Source organism: Pinus tabuliformis, chromosome 3_2 (assembly GCF_031772625.1).
Source record: "Pinus tabuliformis cultivar Carrire ecotype Pingquan chromosome 3_2, CPIR1, whole genome shotgun sequence".
In the NCBI taxonomy this organism is placed as follows: domain Eukaryota; kingdom Viridiplantae; phylum Streptophyta; class Pinopsida; order Pinales; family Pinaceae; genus Pinus; species Pinus tabuliformis.
Window position 1 is genome coordinate 922,277,470 of NC_142302.1, and position 19,795 is coordinate 922,297,264.

Consider the following 19,795-nt stretch of genomic DNA (forward strand, 5'->3'; position numbering starts at 1 on the left):
AACAGAATGACATTCATCAACCTTATTACATCTTGTTTTTCAGTATATATAGAATCTGTTTACAAAAAATCTCAGCTAGCCTATGCGTGGAGGGGTCATAACTGACCACTAACCACATTTACAAACCATTATGGGCCTCTGATACATTCTGACTGTTTTAATTAACAAATTTGGCATTCTCTGATATTTTGGTGTCCTTTCTGAGTATGTGGGATATAATGTGTACAATGCTCCATAACTGATTTATATCTTGATTTGCTTGAAGCCATCCTTCTTGTCCTTGACCATGTTGTCTTTGAATGCAGGTAGCTGAGGAATTAATGTGCACAGAAAGCCAAATCATTTCTTGCTTCTTCGCGCGCCCAAAATTCGCCAAAAAACACAGCAATATACATCAAGAATGGACGAATGGCCGAGGAGGAACACTGGCCGTTAGATGGCAAAAAGGATGGCTAAGATCTGTTTGGAATGGCTTACCAGGAGTATACGGGAGCGGAGCATCACAAAACGTCGAATCATACATATGGACGAACGAGATTAGTCTATGCAGCGTATCGAGAGATTGACGATTGTGTTAAATGAGGGCTGTCGAATCATAATCGGGGAGATCCAATGGTTGATGGGCGACAGAGATGCTAACACATTAATCAGCAGGGGAAGGGTACAGCGGCAGTAAGCGGTCTCCCCGCACTGCTTACCCGGGCTCGGTAGTTTTTGTACAAGCGGGTGCGATGCAATAATATTATGTCGCGTGGTAGATGTGATGGCGGGGAAACCACTTTCCCCATAAACTAACGGGTGTGCAGGTCTGCAGAGCGAGGTTTGTGAATATCGTTGGATCACACGGGGAGTGCAGTCGGACGGCGGAGAAAAGTCAAAGGTTAATGCACTCGTTTAAAGTTTGATGTGACAGGCGAGGGGCGGGCCCAGGCTATAAAGCTTAGGTTTATGATTTTTTAATTATATGCGCAGTTATAAAAGGTTAGGGCCTTAGTGCCAAGGTTTAAACAAAATGTATTAATATGGGGTTTTATAGGTTAAAAACAAAAAGAAACCCGGGGGGTAAAAAAAAGGGTTTAAAAAGGTTATCAGGCCTTTTTATAAAGGGTAACAGGGTAAAGGGGTTTAAAGTGAAATAAGGATGATTTATGAGAAATGAGGAAACAGAGGTATGGGGAGTTATAAGGGCATAATAAAAATGAAGGAGAAGGATGAAATGAACAACTACAACTCCTGTGTAGCCCAAACCAGCACTGTATGACCTGCTTTAACACATGAAATGTTGCAAACTGTAGCAGAGCTAATAGTTTCCATAAATGCAATAGAAATTGTATTGCATTTAAATGGATGAGATAATTCATAAAAGTGTGCATAATTGGTAATTCTATCAACTACCACCATGATGACACTCTTTCCTTCAGACTTGGGTAAACCTGTGATAAAATCCATTGAAGCCTCCTCCCATTGTTGACTCGGAATGGATAAAGGTTGTAATAGACATGAGGTCTTAATTATTTAAACTTTATTTTGTTGGAAAACCAAACATTCCAACACAAACTTTTGAATATCAGATTGAAGGCCATCCCAAAAAATTTCCTTCTTAACCCTATGGTAAGTTTTTAAAATCCCGAGTGTCGTCCTAAGGGAGAGGTGTGTAATTCCATAAGAATCTTTTGTTTAAGTTAGGAATTCTAACATAGGTATAAGCGATCTTTATACCACAATGAATAATTTTTCTAGCTAAATATATTAGATGTATTGGGATCTTCTTGTAGATTTTGAATGAGTTCCCACACTTCGTCATCATTCTGCCATTCATCCCTTTCTTCGTTTACCAAATATGGTTGGATAATAGAAATGGCACAAAGAAATTCTTGCACATCCTCATCCTCTCTTGAGAGTGCATTTGCCACAACACTTTTCTTCCCTTTTTTGTAGATTATTTCAATGTCATAGCCCAATGTCTTTGTGACTCATTTTTGTTTCTCTTATGAAGATAATATTTGTTCTAAAAAGTATTTAAGACTATCATGATCCATTTTTACCTTGAAGTGTCTTCCCATTAGGTAGGGTCGCCATTTCTTAAGTGCATGTAGTATTGGCAACATTTCCTTCTCATAAATAGCTTTGTGTAAATAGTTTTCCTTTGATTGGATGACTTTCCAATGTAATGGGTATTTCTTCTCACATTAAAACAACATAGATTCCATTTCCTGAGGCATCACATTACACAATATTTGTTTTTGTGAAGTCCGACGTTGCTAAGACTAGTGCTTGGCACATTGCCTTTTTAGGATGTTCAAAGTCCTTCGTTGCTTCTAGAGTCCATAAAAATGAATCTTTCTTCAATAATGTTGTTAGAGGTGCTGCTATTCTACCATAATTCCTAACAAACTTGCGATAATACCCTGTCAACCCGAGTAATCCTCGTAGATTCATTATGGATTTGGGGATTTTCTATTCTTTAATGGATTTAATTTTGCTAAGGTCTACCTTAACACCTCCATGAGATACAATATGACCCAGATATTCCACCTCTTGTACTCCAAAGAAACATTTGGAGTTTTTTGCATATAATTGTTTCTCCTCCAATAATTTGAGCACCTTATCAACATGTTAAATATGATCCTTCCAAGACTTGCTATAGATTAGTATATCATCAAAAAATTGTTGGCATTATGACACAAATTCGGTTCTATGTCAAAGGTGTTGTCCTTGATGGCAACTCTCACAGATGATAGATCATAGTTCAAGCTCACAGAATGAAGAAAGAAAGGTATACGCAGGTTCCCATTGACCAAGCCACGTGTACATGCGAGTTCACAGACCAAAATGCACGTATGAGCGTACACATGCACTTTGACGAAAGGAAAGGCGTGTACACATTGGAAAACATGGTTTTGGTCCATGGTAATTGGTCCATGGTATTGTGACCCATGGTATTGGTCCAAGGTATCTTGTCCAAAGTGTTGACCCCAGGTATTTGGACCAAGGTATTGATTCTAAGTGGTTTTGGACCATGGTATTGAGTAAGGCCTAGGAATATAAAAGGAGGAGAATATCATTAGGCAAGGACACTTACGAATTGCATATCTAATGAAGAGCAAGATCTAGATTATAGGTGATTAGGTTATGGTGCATAACTGGATCTGAATCAAGGACGAACCTAAGCACTTGATGAAGGATACGTTCTATTGATGGGTCAAGATCTTAAGGCTTGAAGATAAGTATCTTTGTGTGGTTTTGATCTTTTATTTGAATAATAGGTGCATGTTGTAATCTATAAATATGATGATCTGGGTATATCTGATGTCTGAATAATTGTAAAGGTTAAATCATGATTTACAGATTTGTACGCAGGTTCCTTGTAGCAAAGGTGCGTATACATGTTGGTTCGGCATTTCAAAAGTGCGTATACACAGGTTTTCCTTGATACAAATGCGTATGCACATAGGTTCGTCACATTGAAGTAGCGTACACCTCATAAAATATGCTTTAGCTACTTTTGATTGTTGTTGTAGTGTTCTGAGTTCTGGCTTGGGTTCTGGTTACTGTTACTGTATTCTAGTTTCAACATTCAGAGAAGTGATTGTTTGATTCATTTTTTGATTGGTGCACAGGAGATTGGTTGATGTAGATATATTTAACGTTTGATTTATGTTATTGATGGATCCAGTCTGAAAATTTATGAAACATGGTCCCTGGAAGAAAAGATAAGGTTGTAGCCTTCTTCAGGTAGAAGCCTGTGTACTGGTATAAGACTACACCAGTACAAAATATTGTAAAAAGAAGTTTCTTATTAAAAGAAAGATAGAGACGATTGCAGAAGGTGGTTCTCACCCACATTGGGTTTCCACCTTATATCTTGTGTTCATGTGTGTGACTGTTTCTTCTATTTTTACTACTCCTGGTTACTGTTTATATGGCTCTGATGCACAAATTAAAGATCAACTTATGAAGAATTAACTAAATTATAAGTTTACAGGGTATACGCTAGTTGTCTTATATATAGTTGTGTATACAGGCATGTTTCATTAACTGAAGTAGCGTATATGAATCTGAATATGGAAATGAAATATTGTTGACTTTCTAATATTGATTCACCCCCCACCCCGAGTATTATTTCCAGCAATTGGTAATCAGAGCAGGTCCTTCAGAAGAAGCTTGATCGCTTGAAGGAAGATCCATCATCATGAGTACCTACGAAAGAGAGGGATCCATAGACCACCAATATTTGATGGGAGCAAATTCGTCTATTGGAAGGTAAGAACCATAGCCTATCTTCAATCTCTTGGAACAAATGTTTGGGAAATCGTGGAAGGAGGATACACATATCCATCAGCAATTCCCACAGATACGGAAGGTAAAAAGCAGTATGAAACAAATGCCCAGGCTGTCAATACATTATTGGGGAGTCTGTCACAATCAGAATTTGTCAAGGATATCTAGCTCAAAACTGCCAAAGAAATATGGGACAAGATCATTCTAAGCTATGAAGGAGACGATCAGGTAAAATGTGCAAAACTACAATCTCTCAGAATTCAATATGAAACTCTCAAAATGCACAGTGATGAAAGTATAGCTAATTACTTCTTACGTATATATGAGATAGTTAATCACATGAAAAACTTGGGTGAAGAGATAAAATAAGTTACTGTAGTTGAAAAGGTTTTAAGATCCTTGTCTTCTAAGTTTGAATCAAAAGTTTCTGCGATAGAGGAAAAAATCCAAAGCAGGCAAAAACTGAAGATTATGAAGAAGATGAGGATTATCCTTCCACATCAAATCAAACTGATTCTGAAGAAGAAACCGATGAAGAACCAAAAGAATAGATAATGGTAGAAGAAAAGACTCTATCCAGATATGTTCAGAAAAATCATCCAGAGACTCAACTTTTGGGGCCGAAAGAGGTAGGTGTGTAGACAAGAAGAACTATTACAGAAGATTCAAGCTATCTAGCATTGCTTTCCACCATCGAACCTCAAAATGTACATGAAGCATGCAAAGATGAATGTTGGGTCAAGGCCATGAATGAAGAGCTTGAGCAAATTGAAAAGAACAATACTTGGGAATTAGTTCCTTGACCCCATGATAAGAATATCATAGGAACCAAATGAATATTCAAAAACAAGCTAAATGAAAATGGAGAAGTTATTAGAAACAAGGCTAGACTTGTTTGTAAAGGATATGCTCAACAAGAAGGTATAGATTTTGAAGAAACGTTTGCACATGTTTCTAGACTTGAAGCCATAAGAATGTTGCTTGCTCTTTCTAGCTTTTAGAACTTCAAAGTATACCAAATGGATGTAAAATCTGCCTTTCTTAATGGAGTCTTAGAAGAAGAAGTATATATTGAGCAACCAAATGGATTCATCCTTGGAAATGATCCAAAACTTGTATGCAGACTCAGAAAGGCTCTCTATGGTCTAAAACAAGTTCCAAGGGCCTGGTATTACTGTCTTAACAAATTCCTCCATCAACAAGGTTTTTCTAAAGGATCAGCTGATAGAAATATATATACAAAGATTGACAATGATAAATTTCTAATACTTGTTGTGTATGTTGATGATATCATTTTTGGTAGCAATGAAGAAGCCATGAGTCAAAACTTTGCTTTGGTAATGCAGAAATAACTTGAAATGTCCATGCTTGGTGAGCTCACATATTTTCTTGGTTTACAAGTTCAACAAAATAAAGATGGTATTTTTCTATCACAAACCAAGTACCTCAAGCAGATCTTGAAAAAATATGGCATGGAAGATTCTAAACTAGTATGTACCCCTATGGTAATAGGATGCAGTCTCAACTCAAATGATGAATCAGGAGCAGTACATCAACTTACCTACAAATCCATGATTGGCAGCCTGCTTTATCTAATAGGTACCCAACCAGACATCATGCATGTAGTGGGAATAGTCGGAAGATTCCAAGCAAATCCAAAGGAATCACACCTTCAAGGAGTCAAAAGGATTTTCAAATATCTTGAAGGAACACAGAACTTTGGTTTATGGTATCCTAGGGATACAGATCTTACACTTCATGCATATACAGATGCAGATTGGGCAGGAAGTGTGGATGACAGAAAAAACACTACTGGTGGTGCATTTTATATGGGTTCCAGATTAGTATCTTAGTTCAGCAAGAAACAAAGTTCAACTAAATTATCTACAGCTAAAGTAGAATATGTGGTTGCTACATCTTGCTGCACACAACTCCTTTGGATGATGCAAACATTGCAAGACATTCAAATCACATGTACTCCACCCATCTCCATTCTATTTGATAATACAAATGCAATCAATATTTCAAAGAATCCAGTCATGCATTCCAAGACCAAGCACATACCTATCAAATATCATTTTCTCGGTGAACAAGTGCTTGAACAAAAGGTCAAATTGGAGTATGTTCCCTCTAAGAATAGTTTGCTGATATATTCACCAAACCACTACCCAGAGAGACATTTGAATATCTTAGACAGAAGCTGGGAGTAATTGATGCACCATCTTGCTATTGAAACTTATCTGTTTCAGAGAAAAGTAGTTGTACACGAGTTTCATGAAGCATATCCATGTACATATGTCGATTGCTGTGGATACAGTCACGTATATGATGGTTTGAAGAAAAACATTGGGCCAGTATCAGGATGAAAAGGGTCTAATATGGGTCTGGCAGTGATCATCTAGCACAGGTTTAGGGGGAGAATATACTTATAATGATGCATTGCTGGCATTATCTTAGAAGATCTTGGTACAAATTCACAATTGTTTTGTTTCAAGAGGAACAGGTTCAGGGGGAGATCATGGTTGTTGGTCTGGATGGTGATTCATAGATGCTACTGATGACTGTCATGGTCTTGTTTTAGATACTTGTTCTCTATGTCTTGTATATATTTTATTATCAAGGTCATGTAACGACCTATTTTTTCCCCACTATGCATGGGATGGATGATGTAATGTTTTTATTTTGTCATGTATAAACATTTGGTATATCCCCACTTGGTTGGCTGGATGAATCAATCTTGGTATGTATGAGCCTTTGGTGATAGGAAGATCATTTATGATGTATAGAGTCATGTTCTTCTTGTAGCACATCTTTTTGTAGACCTTGCTTATAGTTAGGGGGAGCATGGACATCACACTTCAGCATATCAGAGAATTTAGCATGTACTCAAGGGGAGCAAAACCCTTTGCCCTTGATGACAAAGGGGGAGAGTGACTTGGCGTTTCCATCAAGTCCAAAGGGGGAGATTGTTGGCATTATGACACAGATTTGTTGCTATGTCACAGGTGTTGTCCTTGATGGCAACTCTCACAAATGACAATTCATAGTTCAAGCTCACTGAATGAAGAAAGAAAGGTATACGCAGGTTCGCATTGACTAATCCGCATGTACACATGGGTTCGTAGACCAAAATGCGCGTATGAGCATACACATGCACTTTCACGAAACGAAAGGTGCGTACATGTTGGAAAACTTGGTTTTGGTCCGTGGTATTTGGTCCATGGTATTGTGACCCATGGTATTGGTCCAAGGTATCTTGTCTGAAGTGTTGACCCCAAGTATTTGGACCAAGGTATTGATTCTAAATGGTTTTGGACCATGGTATTGAGTAAGGCCTAGTACTATAAAAGGAGGAGAAGATCATTAGGAAAAGACACTTACGAATGGCATATCTAACGAAGAGCAAGATCTAAATTATAGATGATTAGGTTATGGTGCACAAATGGATCTAAATCAAGGATGAACTTGAGCACTTCATGAAGGATAATTTCTATTGATGGGTCAAGATCTTAAGGCTTGAAGAGAAGTATCTTTGTGTGGTTTTGATCTTTTATTTGAATAATAGGCACATGTCGTAATCTATAAATATTATGATCTGGGTATATCTGATGTCTAAATAATTCTAAAGGTTAAATCATCATTTACAGATTTGCATGCAGGTTCCTTATAGCAAAGGTGCGTATACACGCTAGTTCAACATTTCAAAAGTGCATATACACAGGTTTTCCTTGATAAAAATGCGTATGCGTGCAGGTTCGTCACATTGAAGTAACGTACACCTCATAAAATATGCTTTAGCTACTTCTGATTGTTGTTGTAGTGTTCTGAGTTTTGGCTTGGGTTCTAGTTACTGTTACTGTATTCTGGTTTCAGCATTTAGAGAATTGGTTGTTTGATTCAGTTTTTGATTGGTGCAAAGGAGATTGGTTGATGGAGATATATTTGATGTTTGATTGATGTTATTGATGGATCCACTCTGAAAATTTATGAAACGTGGTCCCTGGAAGAAAAGAGAACGTTGTAGCCTTCTGTAGGTCCATACCTATGTACAAGTACATCAGCTAGTACAAGAGCTAGGGGGTTGTACCTCCTTTCTACGAGAAGCTGGAGAATGAGAGAAGGTTGTAGCCTTCTTCAGGTAGAAGCCTGCGTACTGGTATAACTGCACTAGTACAAAATATTGTAAAAGAAGTTTCTTATTAAAAGAAAGATAGAGACGATTGCAGCAGGTGGTTTTCACCAACATTGGGTTTCCACCTTATATCTTGTGTTCATGCGTGTGATTGTCTGTTTTGTTTTTACTGCTCCTGGTTACTGTTTATATGGTTCTGATGCACAGATTAAACATCAACTTATGAAGAATTAACTAAATTATAAGTTTACAAGGTATATGCTAGTTTCCTTATATACAGTTGTGTATACACGCATGTTTCATTAAATGAAGTAGCATATATGAATTTGAATATGGAAATGAAATATTGTTGACTTGCTAATACTGATTCACCCCCCCATCCAATATTATTTCCAACAAAAAAGCTAACACAAATTTTCTAAGGGTTTTAAAATGGAATTCATTAAACCTTGAAATGTAGAAGGTGCATTGATAAGGCCAAAAGCCATGACCAAAAATTCATAATGACCCTCATGAGTTCTAAATGTTGTTTTTGGAATGTCTTTAGTCTTCATTATGATTTGATGATATCCTAAATGAAGGTCCAACTTGGTGAAGTAAAGTGATCCATGCAATTCATCCAATAGTTCATCAATGACAGTAATGGGAAATTTATCTTTAATCGTGAGCTTGTTGAGCTCCCTATAATCTAGACACATGTGCCATGATCCATCCTCCTTGTGAACCAACACTACTAGAGTAGAGAAAGAAATTTGACTAGGTTGAATTATTCCAGCCTCAAGCATTTCTGCAACCATACATTCAATTTCACTCTTTTGGGCATAGGGATACCTGTAAGGCCTGATGTTTGGAGGAACACTTCTTGGAATCAAATGAATAGCATGATCATGATCACGAATAGGTGGGAGACCTTTAGGAGTCTCAAATACCTTGGAAGGATTGTCCAAGACTTTTTGGAGATTTGGAGAAATAGATGATTTCGATGCAGGAACCTCTAGCGAACATAATTGTGCAATTATGCCTCATTGTTCTTTCTTTAAAATCATTATCATTCAATTAGAGCTTATTATGTTTCTTGGTTTCCTTGTGATACCTCTTAATTCAACTTCCTTTCCTTCTGAGGAAAATTTCATGAAAATTTCTTGAAAATTAAAAGCTATTGTACTCAAGGATTGTAGCTATTGGACTCCTACTACAACATCAGCACCACTCATTGGAATGGAAAGAATTGGGCTATTAAATACATATTATCCCATGGATAGCTTTATATTATGGCACTTTCCAGAGAAATTTATGGTTCCTCCACTTGCAACCATCACTTGACACTCTGGTGCTAGATATAGGAAGAAATTCAATTCCTTGGCTATCTTACAATGAATAAAATTGTGGGTACTGCTCAACTCAATCACTCTTACCTTTTTCTTCTTGATATGTCCTTCTATATTGATAGTTTGAGGAGTGGTAATTCCAGGCAGTGCATTATGTGATATGGTCTGATTCATTTCTTCTTTCTCTAGGGTTTTTTCCTAGTGTATATCCTCTTCTTTTGATGTTTCTTGTTCCTTTTCTTCCTCCTCTTCACAATCTATGTAAAATAATTTCTTCTCAACACAATTATGACCTTTAGTGTATTTTCTATCACAACTATAACAAAGCGCTTTTGTTGTTTTTTGTTCCAATTGTTGGTGTGTCAACCTTGTAGGTTGTGGAAGGCTAGGGGAAACAACACTTCCATCCTTATAGTTGTGAGTGGTAGGCTTTATTGTTTCCATAAATTTTCTTTCCATTTTTCTTGTCGACTTGAATGCCTTCTCCAATGAGTCAGGTTGCCAAAGGTGAACCTCATGTTGGATGTTATCCTTTAAAGTCCCTATCAATACATCAATCCTATGCTCCTCTGGAATATCTTTTACCCTTATATTTAATTTTTGGAAGTCCTCAATGTGCTCCATCATTGAACCTTTTTGTTTGAGGTTTATCAATTGGCCAAAAAATGTTTCTTTTTGTATCCTCATAATGTGCTATCATTTCTTCCGTAAAAATTTCCCAAGTGACAATTTGTTTAGGAGAGAAAAGTCATCAATACCATACAAACTGATTTGTTTCCAAAAATAGAGTTGCAATGCATACATTTTGTTTGTTTTTCACATTATGGATATTGAAATATTGCTCCATCTGTAGTATCCATGTTACGGGATCCTTGCCATCAAAATTCCTGATATCGATCTTTAGAACATGGTGCTTCTTCAATTCAACATTAGAGTCTATGAAATCATGATTAACATTTTGTTTATTCTCATAACAAGTTTCCTTTACTACCCTTTTACCATTAGTAAGCTTTTCCTATAACAACTTAGTCAAATCTATCTTCAAATTTTCCATGTCTCCTTTCAGTTGTTCTTCTATACCATCCATATTAGCTTCCATGCCATTGATATTAGCTTCCATGCCATCCATATTAGCTTCCATGCCATCCATCTTAACTTCCACACCATTCATCTTAGCTTCCATGCCATTCTTCCATGCCTTTTTAAACCATCAATCTTAGCTTGTGTTACCTTTTGTTAAAGTGAATTTTGTTGCACTTGGTCTTGTAATTTTGATATATCATGTTGCATTTATTCCTCTTCTTCATGAGTCATGATAGACCTTTCTAGTTGCTTACTAGGTGTTTCCATTTTCTTTCTTCGAGGAATCAATTAATGATAATTATTCTTCACTATGCCCTTTGAACTTCAAACTAATTTTTCAACCCAAACTTATACAAAATTTTAAAAATACTACACACCTTTTTTCACTTTGTAGAATATCGATATTGAATCTATTATATCTATGTAATTGTGGATCTCCAAGGTCTGAAATTTCTTCTTGAGGTAGCCCTCTAAGTCCTCTTTCCAATGCCACCAGTCTAATCAAAATTTGATCTCCAAGAAAGAGTTATGCCCAATCACCCACGATGACCTGATTATATAATTTTTCAGTAGAGCGAACTTGTACGATATACCATGTGTCCTTACTTCAACCTTCGAATTTGAAACAGATACACAGAAACTATAGTCCATCCTCTTTTTGTAACTTCTTACGGAATTTCAATGTGATGGTCAGAGAGAATGTTATGCCGATTTTCCCAAGGTCACCTGTTTGGAATGTAATTCGGGAGTCTGTGGAAAACCTAACTTCCTCAGATCATATCTCCGAAAATATAGTGAGACAAGATTTGAAATTACGACCCGAGGTACAGAACAATTTTAGCTCAAATGGTTTTTTTTATCTTCTGAAACTTCGTAGAGAAAAATTTATAGGAAAAATGCCACGATGACCTATTTGGAGTAGTGAAACCCTAGAATCCAAAGCTCTGATACAAAATGTTAAGAAACCAGCTCACAAAAAGAAAGAAAATATAGATCAACGACTTCATAATCAAGCTCTTCGAGGGGGAAACCTCCTTTACATTATACAAATGAATAATTCTTGGGTGATACAAATGAGAAAACCTCCTTTCTATATATAGGAGTCTAAGGGGTCGCAATATAATCAAAGTTGGAATAACAATAATAATATAAGGGCACAATAATAACATTAGTGGGATTCTATGGGGCACCATAGTAACAATATGGGGACAATAGGGGCACAACAATAACAATAAGGGATACAATGACAATAGTAATAGGGGAATCACTAGTATTATAGGGACCTAATAGAATCCATGTGTGTAGGTATACTTTCAACAATTATTGTGAAATCAATGTAAATCAAGAAAGCAAGACTCAACGTACCAAACTGTGTTCTGCTTCCAAAATTGTCAAACCATCTAAAAATAATGGTGGGTAAGAATGTATCCCATTACTTCTTAATTTAAAATTCTAAAACTCGCTAGCCGGGCTTCAAAATTTTGACCTATAAATCCTATACGAGAACCAGAGGGAGACAAAATGTTTTGCTTCTCCTTGTAAGCTATATAACCAAAGAAAAAAGGTAAACCAAATAGACTAATCAAAATCCTTCTCCCAATCATCCACTTCACTGGAAGAGTACTTATTTTGATTCTCCTAAGCGGATGAAACTTCAGTGGAACCTGTAGATGTTAGACATTTGGAAGATCGTTGGGCTACATTATTTGATGAAGTCTCTCCTCCATTATATTTCTCAAGAGCTCCATATGGATTTCTTGTTGTTAAAATAGGATTTCTCTGGAATTTCCAAACCAGCCTTGATTCTTGAAAACTTGACCAATCCTCCCCCCATGAATCCTCTATCCACACACTTTTTTGCTCATTTTTAATTTTTTTCCATGCACTAACCTTTTCACTTGTCCCATATTTTTTTCCCAAGAATTGTGGTTAGAAAATCCACCATTATGAGGGATTACAATAACACCTTGATATATAGGAGCATGATCCACACGTCTAAGAGAAATTGAAACCCTCACAGGATCTGCAAATATGGCTAATTAATTCTTTTCATTCAACCATACAAGTTCACACTCACCTCCAAATCTCAAAATCAAGGACCTCACTTCTGATTCTCTTGGTAAATCAAACAACACAGGGAAGAGCTTGGGATCCATATCTACAAGTGAACTGAAGGTGGAGTTTGCATCGGCCCTACGGTAGGAAGTGACCCTTTGGGGATTATTCTAGGTATTAGGGCTCTAGAATTTTGTGTATACTGTATGACCAGAAAATATTTCGATTCCCATCCGGTTGAATATATGGAGAGGTTCCATATTTATGCAAGATGTCTCAACATATCCTTTTTTCTTTGTTATAGGACCAAAAACATGGACACAAATGCTGCCTGAGTTGGCTTTTGTTTTCCCCAAAACTATGTATTGGACCTTTCCTCAATAGTGGAAAGCCATTGTGGTTCTCTCCTGATTAACTCATCCAGATGCTCTGAAATTTTTTCGTTCACCCCTAGACCTTTGTAGTGAATCAACCACATGAACAAGTAAAATTCACTAGTAATTGACACATATTATGAGGGCATGGAAGAGATGGGTGATATGAAGCAGTACAACTATGCCTACAATCTCTCCAAGGAGCTCCAAAAGGTTTCCCACATGAGATTCTACCTACTGATGGTGAATTTTCCTTCAAAAATGAGTCCCATGGAGGTAGATGGCATGTCATAGTACACACGTGCATTCCACATTACCTTGGTTTCCCACAGATCTTGTTTCATCTAATGTCTTGAGAACCACATGGCACATTTTTCAAAGCTACATGACCCCCCACACATTACTTTGTAAGACGAACAATACAAGGGAGGAAATCCCCAAAATCGAAATCATGAGCCACGGGATGACCACAGGTTTGAGGAATGGAACATGGATATGAGCATGAAGGAATTGGTGTTCCATAAGGGACTGGAGGAGGAATTGGGGTCTTGCCACATGGAAAAGAAAGATCAGTGAAAATAGTTTCAAGGAAGGGTGGACAATGGCCACTATGGAAAAGTTCTTGGAAAAAATGCTTCCCACATTGCAACCTTTTCCCATAGGGAATTTGAAATCAATGTGGATCCCAACCACTTAAATGAGTAATTGAACCCCCTCGATTTCCAAGTGGGTAGCATATTTCACTGCATCTATGTCTATCACAATATTTCTTTGGTCCACAATTCCTTTCACATGTGAATTCATCATTCTCCTCAATGGATACCATGGTATTCTACCAAGGGGCCGTCTTAGATGATGATACACAATGATATTTTTTATTTAAAAAAACTGAAAAACGAGAAAATTTCCCCTTGTGACATGTATTTATATGCAAATGTTTTCCACAGGGAAGAATCTTCTCACATACATACGACACTTCCTCTGATTTTGCAGCTGAGTTTTACACATGGGCAAGATTTGACCTTCTTGAGTGATAGTTGACACTCTCCACATTCTCCAGGATGAGATATCTTGTTGCACTTATGATTCTAACAATAGATCATTTTCATGCATGAGTTCTTACATTCAAATACACCATTGTTCCAGTCTATTTCCCCTTGGATTTCCATATCACCACAAAGTATCATATCCTCCTTTCCTCCACAAAAGCATGAATATTTTATTAGAACCTTGCAAGGATCACATGGGCCTTCATGGAAGACATTGTCACAATAATTGTGTCCACATTTGGGATGATTTTCATGCCATTGTCCACATGATTCATTTGATTTATGATCATAACATCTCCTTGTAATTGTTTCTTTACCACACGGGAAACGTTGTGGGGGAGTCATCGCCGAGAAAGGTGGGAAAGGCCCTGGATGACATTGGGGAGTACATGTATGTGGGAAACTTAGAGTTTTCTTTTCCTTTTCAGGCATATTCCCACATGGTCCTCCACATGAATGTGGAGTGATATAATATTCTACTTCTGGATCCTCCACCTTCCCACAAAAAGAAGAGTAGCGAAGATCATATGGGAGTGAAAGTTACATAGATTGATAACCAGGTCATCTCCAGTTGGAACCTTGACTCTTCCCAACAGAAACATCTATAAAGGATGGAGCTCTTTCCCATTTCCTTACACAATGTAGGTGAAAATGCCATAATAGCTACCACAAGACCAAATTATCGTTGATCGTCCAACTATTTCATAGCATATCATGCATTCAACCTTTCCTTTATTAAGCTTCTCTTCAACTTCCTACACTAGATTTGGTAGACTAGATCTATCTAAATTTATCTTCTCCCTACCTTCCTACTTTGTCGATATAGACTTGTATCTCTGAGGAGTATGAAGAAAATTTTGCCTCCAATCCTAGTTGTTGTTCACCATATTCTTATTCCTGAAACCCTTTATTTCCCATCCCTGCTAACCCATAGATTGTGTGAGTTGATTTTTTTCAATGGAGGGGTTCATAGGGTCCTCATTTGTATAATTTTGTCCATAGATGGATGCCCCATTATTCCTGTCATTATCACAATCGATGATCCTCTCACCATTCTCTTGCCCAAAGTATGGATGGTTTGCAGTATAGCTCTAGGGAGGAGGAGGAGGAGGAATATTGCACCTCCAATATTGGTTGTTGTTCATCATTTTCCTATTCCTGAAACTCTCTACTTCTAGGTTCAGATGACCCATAGAAATTATGAACTGATTTCCATCAATGGAGGGGTCAATCAAATCCTCATTTGTAAAATTATTTTCATGGATGGATGCCTCATTCTACCGATCTCTAATGCAATCACCAATCCTCTCATCATTATCTTGCCCATGTATGGCCTTGTTTACAGTATTATAGGGAGGATCAGAAATACCAATCCTCATGTAGTAGTTTTTATTGTCATTTCTATAAAAAGGTCGACCTCTTCCTCACCATCTAAATGGTATTTATTATTGATTTTTCCAAATTTATTGACGATTTCGCTCAGCATTGTTGTATGTTTGAAGCAACATGCTCTCTTTGAGATTTCAAAAATCTCACTCACATTGGATTAACCAACAGGAAATTTGGAGCTCTGTAGAGGGTGACTGACGTTGGAACTCAAACCAACCGATCGTATTAATAGCTCTAACCTCACTTCCTTAAACCCTAAAATATTGATTGGGAGTGAAATTCATATTGGGATATCTATTGTTATCACCGAGTGACCCATATCAGTTCCATGTGATCCTTCATAATTCACTTTCATATTGTCTTGGTTGTCTCACAATTAAAGGCTCTACATATGACCATCAACCCCAGAATCTGAAACCACTTACCAATATCAATAATGACTTTGATATCCATTTCTTTCAACTCGGGGACCTTGACTAGTGTTGGGATTGGCATTAAAATTCCGATTGGGATCCCTAGAGTTTTGTTGAGAATTTCATTTCGAGACGAAGTTAGGTTTGGGATTAGAGTTAGGGTTTATATTTTAGAATTGGATTACGATTAGGGTTTCCTTTCCCTCTGCCTGTGGGATCCCATTCCTTATGCCCATCCCCCCTAGTTATTCCAACGCGTTCTCTCTTCTCATATCCTTATTTTTCGCTCGAATTTCCATATTGAATATCTCCATTTTCTGTAATGTTACTCATGACTACTAAATCTAAAACCATAACCTATCTAGGCTAATAAAAAAAACTACAAATAAGAGACTAAATTTTGTTATATATTATTATTCTCAGAGAAAATGCTGGTGTATGAAATGATATAAAATGGAAAGAAACGAGCAAAACTAAGAATAAAAGAAAATGTACAGTACCTTCCCCTGAATATGAAGAACATATTCTTCGTATTCTTCGTTGACGATCCTCCCTGAAAGAAATCTCAAGTAATATAAGTGTACAAAGGATAAACTGAGGAAATTGGTTCATTTCTTGCAAGATTTAGGCCTTCTTCGAACATATTGTTTAAGGTAAATTCAAAGTAAAGGTAGAAAATGGTAAACTGAACAATAGAATCCATATTGGAAGAAGTCAGACACAAATCTATACCTACAAACGAGTAGAAGAAAATAAGAAGAATTAAATTAAAAGAGTCTCAAGATCAAAAATTACAAAACCACATACCAGATATCATAAAATGTTCCCTAAAACCCTGAAGAAAATCTCTCTCGGCACCAGAGTTGGGTGGTAAGACAAGAGAAGGTAATATTTAGAACAAAAAGACAAAAATATATGAGTAGAACAACATTGAGATGTAAACCCTTTACCTGTATAGGTTTGAGCAAAGGATCTCTGTAAACGTCGATTGATCGCGAAGGAATAACATGTCTAACACCATCCTTTAGTGACAATTTCCCAGGGCTAAGCATTCCTTAGCAAGTCATATAGTAGTATGCCCATTTACATGGAATAAAAAATTGAATCCTTCATTAAAAAAAATGCATTGTTGTTTCCATTTTCCATCCTCTCACTCAATGCTTTCCAGTGCCTCATTCTCATAGCCACATGTTATTCATCAATTCACCATGGCTCATAAGCATGAACTAAATTAAATTTATCACAATTCTCTAAATATAAGATTTTTTTTTTAGCATTGCTAACAGATCCATGATCTAGCACCCAATACCACATTCTTACTCTGTCTGAGCATAATCTTGCTCTTTACAATGGAAATGAGACTCTTTTCAACTAGGGCTAAATATATCAATTTCCAAACGAACTTCCATGCCTCCTAAAGAAACACTAGTGATATCATCTCCACAAACATTACACATGGTGATAACAAGAGTTCTTGGCATTACCCTCCACTGTCATACTTGTTATTGAATGGGTTCACCACCACTTTGTGGGCCTCCATGTATTGGTTCCTCTTTGATAGTATCCACATGATACCCTTGCTACCTATATCCATAAAATAAATATGATATTTCTAGCCCACGGAAGATGACAACCTTTACGTACTGCTCCGCATCAAAACTATGTAACCCTAAACTAGTGAATCGTTCTCTTACATTTTTATCTGGCATCAATGTGATATCCCTTGACTTGGATACTATAATATATAATTTTATATGATTATTGTGTTTATTAAACTAATTTTGAAAGACATATTTGAAAATTTGATTTATCAGTGTTTCATTATTGATAAACATTTATGTAAAATTATGTTATTGTGTTGTAAACGAAAAAAATTAAAATTCTATAATTTAATGTTGAAGCTACACTTGCCTAAAAGAGATAAGGTTGCAAGTTAATGCCATACATTGATTACCGCCATTCATTAAGTCCTAGGCATCTAATTTAAGAGATTAAATTATTAATGAAAATGTAAATGATTGATCCATGACTTCCCTTAAAGACAGGACATTGTATTTGAGAATGGGGAAGTGGAGCTCATAAATGATGTACTAACTACATGCCACATGGTGGATGAGGTTGACATAGTTACAAATTACCAACTACCAATTATTTTGGTAGTGGGGGGTATATTTTTTGTCTTTTTTTTGCAAAGAATCCATGTAGTGGAAGAAGTGGGTAAAAGGAAAAAGGTGACAAAACAAAGAATAGAAGAGAAAAAAAGAGGACTTGTAGACTTGAGTTCTCTGGGGAACCCCTTTTGGGAAACATGCCAAGGTTGGGAGGGGATGGTTAAGTCTAATTTTAATTTCTAGATTATTAATCTCAAGTTAATATCTCAAACTCGCTGAATTTTCAGGAAATAAATTCATTATAATGTATTTTATATTTTATGCAAGTACAAGACTTGGAAACAAAATGTTAGGACAAAAAAAGAGAGATTAAAGTGTAAATGGTGAATAACTAAAACTACTAGGGATTTTTCATGTATTTAGAGTAGTGAAAAGATTATAGTAGATGTTGAATTGGAAGACGAAATTTCAATTGTTTTGATTTATTATTTGGGATATATAAATATACTTGAATCTTGCAAACAAGCATGTTCTAGTATATACGATCCAAGCATACAATGTAGAGTGTAAGTTTAAGAGAAGGGTTTGTCATTAGAATTGGCTAGTTACTTTATTAATTTTCTTTTATGATTATGTTAATAATAGTAGAACACACACACATGCACACACACACACACATATATATAGAGAGAAGATGAATGATAACAACATAGAATTGATTTGAGGACAAAAATGCTTGTAATACTGGTAGTAATAGATAGATAAAACTAAAATTGTTGAGTATATAATATATGATAAAGGAGGTTAGGAAAAATTTATTGAATAAATTAATCTTAGTTAATATTAAATGAGTTTTATGAAAAAGACTAAAAAAAAAATATTAGGGTACAAGAAGCACAAGTTTAAATATTATTCAAATACATTACTCAAGGTAAAGGATGGTTATGATGGATTTGTTCCATTACTAAAAGTCCAGAAAACTACCTAAAAATTACAAAGAGGAATGTGTATATCTCATATGCAAAAATAATAGTTTCTCTATACATAACTATAAATAATGAACTATAAAAAATAATGGAGTAAAATTACATTAGTTATAATTGAAAAATGAAAGTACAAACTGCTAAAATTGAAGGTACTAGTCGAGAGAGACCTTCATATTCATTAAACAAAAATACAATATTGATGTGCTTGGGCTATTGTAGCCCTTTTATAAATAGTTAAATATTAGGCATCGAATATTATAGCTTACAAACTTCCATTTAGGAAATATCCCCTATAAATCAACTGATTAATTAAATTGAAAAAAATATTGGAACCCTAGCTTTCCAATTTCGAAGAGAAAATCACGCACATGAAGAGAAGTAACCAGGGGTTTTAGGATCATCCCACCTAAAAAGAAGAAGTCAAATTCTTCATGATTGAAAGGAAGGATCCAAGTTATATCCACGAAGGAAAATGTTTCAAAATATCCCGAGGATGTAATTACCTGTGAATGTACAACAAAAATGGATTTCAATAATATTTATTAAAATAATAGTAATTTAAATTATTGACCTAAATAAAGAAAGAGAATTGAA